This window comes from Diadema setosum, chromosome 20 (genome assembly GCF_964275005.1).
Source record: "Diadema setosum chromosome 20, eeDiaSeto1, whole genome shotgun sequence".
Taxonomy (NCBI): Eukaryota; Metazoa; Echinodermata; class Echinoidea; order Diadematoida; family Diadematidae; genus Diadema; species Diadema setosum.
Window position 1 is genome coordinate 17,086,822 of NC_092704.1, and position 5,119 is coordinate 17,091,940.

Below are 5,119 nucleotides of genomic sequence, written 5' to 3' on the forward strand. Positions count from 1 at the left end.
AAGCGCGTTTTTGCCGAAAAATGTCATTTTTAGCACAAAATTCAGAAGCATGTCAAAAATCACGATTTTTATTTTTTGCTTGCATTCAATTGATATTAGAAAGATCATGAGTTTCAATTGTCCCTTTTAATGAAATTGCAATTTAAATGTGTTTCCTTAGCAATTTAAAAAGTCATTTTGTACAGCCGTATATGGGGCTCTCAAATGTTTGGGTGTTATTTTCTCGAAATAATATTCACAGATTAATTAACGTTCTGCAAAGTTTGCTTTTCCAAGCTGATTAGATGATCTTCCAAAAGTAATTTAACGTTTTATAAAACTACAAGTGCTTCTTTAATTGAATGTGTCAATATTATTTCTAGTTTTCTGAAGAAATCTTTACTTTTAATGCAAACTCTGAACTTGCAGGAACTCAGAAAATGCATTTTCGAGCATTTTCCAGTAGCCCCGCGCAGCTTGTGTGCGCGCGAATACTTAATACGTGTGCGTACGTCTACCCCTACGAGCTCGCTTCAGGTAAAATCTCTCGCGCGCGAGAGCTGCATGTTTCGGTCGTTGAGTTGGAAACGTGGTGACTGGAAAAGGGACTATTTTCTTCGAATGTAAGTAACTTAGTAAATAAATACATAGTTCTTTATTGCATTGCATAACGGAACTTAAAAATCTGTTTTGATCTAACAGTTAGATATACAACTTTGATCTGAGACTTGGCTAATATCAAGGTTCAAGCGCTAGTACTACGTTTATAGGCCGATGTCTTTAATTACCATTTCGCACCGATCCCGTGGGCGCGGGCATGCCTACCAACCCCCGGGCCGCCACCCAACCGTGCCGGCGGTGCTTGTTAGTGGAACACCGATTATTCCGTAAAGCACGTCTTGACACGGTGCGAAAAGAGGCCTAACAAACATTAGGTCTACGTCTAGATTTAGGTGTCTTGCTCGTTCGATCTAGGTTTGTAATCTATGGCCTCATCACATGCAGTTGGACTGAATCCTCGTCTACTGTTAGGTCTAATCTATCTAACGGTTACACTCTCCCTAACTGTTAATACTAACGTTTTAGTGTTAGACATTCTAGCTAGTGTAGTAGGGGTAGTGTTACTCTAACGACGAACGTTAGTGTTAATAGTGTTAGAATGTACGGCTACGCCTGTTATTATGCCAAAAAAATTCAATCGGGCTAGGCCCTATGATAGTATAATCACAATGAACTCAACACCTAACGTTAGCACATTAGCAGTTGTATAACGTGGACAGTACAGGCCCACTACTTAAGTACTACTAACGTTACTGCGCTGGTTAGATGTATTTGTAGGGCTAGACTCGTAGAGCCAGGTCCAGGGCAAGGGGCTGTGCCTGTAGTCTATACAGAAGATGTAACAGGCTAGATGTAGATCTACCAACGTCTAGAGTCTGATATACTAGACCTACAATATAAAATCTAGGGCCGGGGTCTGAAGCATAAATAGCTGGCGTCTGGAATTAGGATCTAGGTCTAACCTAATAGACAAGATCTGGGCCACTGATTCTACCTAACGTTAGAGATTTCTAGTAACCTACTACTCATATCTAGGCAGTTTTGTTGTAAAGACCCAGCTTACTAGGCCTAGCTAGACCTAAGTTTAGACATCTAGAGGTTCTAATATCTATGCATAATAATTATACTATCTATTATGAAGGCTAACTTTGATCAAAAAGTTCATGTTAGATCTAACATTAGAAGATCCTAACATTAGCTCTAACGTGAATTAGCTAGACTAATATTAGTCTCTAGAGCAGAGGTCTAAGGTTGATTCCACTCTTTCTGGTATTTGTAGACCTGTGGGTTCAGAAAAAGAGTCTAGGATTTAGGCCTAGGTGTTTTATATAAAAGCGAGTCTACAACCAAGTGATCTTGCCATTCGAATATGCCCGAAAGAGAGAGAGAGAGAGAGAAAGTGTTCAGTCCTGACTGCCAACCTCTCCTAATCTGTGAATCATTTACATGTACTCTTTTAGTTTACAAATAGATCTAGTCAAAGAGGAACTATTTAGAAATGTCTTTACTCATAAGTACCACGTTCTTATGTTAATGTCTCAAAGAATAAAGGTTCATTTGAAAAAAAAAATGTAAATATTACATTTTTAATGGAACATTTATACCGACTCACTGAAACCTAATTATCTTCCTTCTTCTTCTTTAACTTTTTAAAAAGCTAAAAAAAGAAATATCATCTTAATAAAAGAGATATATTTTTAGTTATAACTGATTTGCATGGGGAACAAAGAAAATAATGTCAATGTCAAGATGCCTTTTCAAAACAATCAAATTTCAAATTGATTTTATTTTTTTGTTCACTGTTAGCTTATAATGCTCTGCTTTAAAGATGAAAAGAATTATTTGAGTCATGTTGATTTCTGTTTTCAGCTAGATGTACCAACAAGTGGACAGACTGAGTCTTGTCTTCAAACTTCACCAAAGAGAGAGACATAGGCCTATCCTGACTTGCCAAAATCTAATTGTAAAGACTGAGCTCTTTCTACCTGCAACAAAGTGCAGAACAACCAGAAGGTAAGAAACGGTAAATGTCTTAAATAGCGGTCTAATTTGAAAGATCTTTTAAATACTAACTTACTAAGTGTTTGATTATCAAATGTATCACTTCATTGCCCAGTTGAAAATAATGCCAAATCTAAATACATTGAGTATCAAATAGTCCTATTCCATTTGAATAAATTGTAACAAGCATGTTTTCACTTTGACAGTTGCATTACAATGCAGTGTACAAGTACTTTGCAAACAAAGAGAGGAGAATAATCTTATACACGTGTATCTCCATTTATATAAGAAGGGGAGCAAATCTATGATCAAATGTGTATTCTTGTTTTCTTGTAAATTCATTGCATATTCTATTGCAGAGGATCATATGAAAGAACGGTATTCTATCTACTGAAGATGAGATCATATAAAAATCAAATATAAATGTAATCAAGTAAGATATATGTAATGAAATATTTCTCAACCATGTCAATTGGCACAAGTGTTTAATGTGTGCACAGATGAAAATACGTCTGTACTAACAGATCAATTAACTTTCCATTGTTATTATGTTGCGTTAAGTGTGACGTAAGGGTGATATGCTGTGATGTATTGTTATTTTTATCAAGGTGTCAGCAACAAATGGACATGCTGAGTTTGAGATCACATCCACTAGAGTGAGGGGGAGATAGAAAGATGTCTTGACTGCGATGTGAATGCCCTTTCCAGCTCACAAGTAAGTGTCAACGATTTGAAATTAGGAATATCATCTCATGAATACAAACCGATTTATGCAAGGAAATCATATCCTAATCCACATACAAATGAGAGCATGATACAATCAAATATTTGTGTACAGGAATTACAGGTGTCAAGATGACTTCCATCCTACATAATTCATTTTCAATAAGACATGGCTTCAGAGCATCAAAGATGATAATAATGACATGATTAATGTATTACATGTAAGACAAATTAATGTTGACAGTGACCTGAAGATCCAAAATCTCATACTAAGGGATTCATGAGATCGTGATGATTAATTCTAATTCATGATGAATGTGTTTGTTTTTTGTTGCAGTATGATTATCCTGTTTCACTCATAAAAATGATAACTTATTTAAGTTTTTGTTAATTGTATTTTCGACCAGAATTAGCACAAAGTGGACAAAATGGACCCTGCAAACCACAGCCCACTACGGACAAGAGAGAAAGAGAAAAAAAGAAAGAGACAGATGTCCTGACTACCAACTTCTAATCTGTGCATCCTGTACTCTATTTCGAAAGGAAATATGAGAGGTAAGCAATAATACATGTAAAATGTAAACCCCAAATATGTTGGAATATTTTGTCAAGCCTTTTACATCTTGACCAAATTTTGGACTGTCGATCGTTCATTGGGCAGAAAATTAACGCATGTTTTGCTAAATGAATGCAGTACTGCATATGCATGTAGTCAATCACTCCAACAACGAAGATTTACATGAATTAACGCTGATTTTTTTTTTTTATAGCCTCTGTCAAAGATGGTTGCAGGAGTTTTTATGTTGTTGCAGTCATCCATTCACACGCACATCTGTCCTATTCTCATCTTGCAATAACTTAACATTTACTCAGCAGATCATCTTCAACTTTGGTTTTGTACAGAAGAGATGATTACCTGCTGACCCTTGTACAAGTAACATTTTAGTTATTGTTGTGATTTTGCTGCTGATTGTAGATTACAGGGAAACCCTGATTTTTATTGACTGTAGAGCATTGCTACCATGACATTATATTTACCTTCGGATGGCAAAGTTACCATAACCTCTAAGCAATTTGACTTTGATTAGTTATGAGGGTATTGATGTGAAAGGTTACGGGGACATTATATGCACGAAAGTGTTGAATGTATCCAGTTGCAGTATCAGGCAAGCACTATCTTGAAATTCTTCTGAATGGAACAAAAAGCTTAATGGAAAGAATTGGATATTTGGATCATGAAAGTTTCCTACATTTTATATTTCATCGTGTACTCACGGTTAAATTGCTACAATTAGGATCTACTGTATAAAATAATATACTTTGCAGTTTCAAGGAAACACTACATATAGAGGAAATCAAGTAACCGTATGTCTTTATTAGCGTATATGTCACTGTGTCTTCACCAACGATTAAAATGCCCATGTCACTTTCCTCATCAAGTAAAGACAGATACACCATTCTTTCTCTCTCTCTCTCTCTCTCTCTCTGTCTCTCTCCAGAAACAACCCTGCCAGGCTATCCGGTCCGCATCCAGATTCCGTATGAAGGATGTCATCAGAACCTGAACTTACATGTGGAATGCATCCATCTAAACTTCTCAAATATAATCACAATGTGCTTTCAGGACTATTATAGAAGTTGAATATATAAAAGACATGTGTATATATTAGAAATTTCTACTAATCCAGATTAAATGCTTCTTTTCTAATCTTTCTCTTCTTTTTTTTTTTCCTTAGTGATGAAGTAAAACAAGGCCTGATATCAAAATGTGCACAACACTACTTGGCAAAGAGCATTTACAATATGATTTGATGTAGATCTACTTCCAATTTTGATGGCAGCATTAAAGGGATGA

General features: G+C 35.8%; 1 long non-coding RNA gene across 1 annotated transcript; it reads left to right on the forward strand.

Annotated features, from left to right (window-relative positions):
* Positions 1-535: 535 nt before the first annotated feature.
* LOC140243344 (uncharacterized) lies at positions 536-4,891 on the forward strand. Its single transcript, XR_011902232.1, has 5 exons — positions 536-602; positions 2,410-2,553; positions 3,150-3,256; positions 3,672-3,819; positions 4,764-4,891. It is a non-coding gene; the product is annotated as an uncharacterized lncRNA (long non-coding RNA).
* Positions 4,892-5,119: the final 228 nt, after the last annotated feature.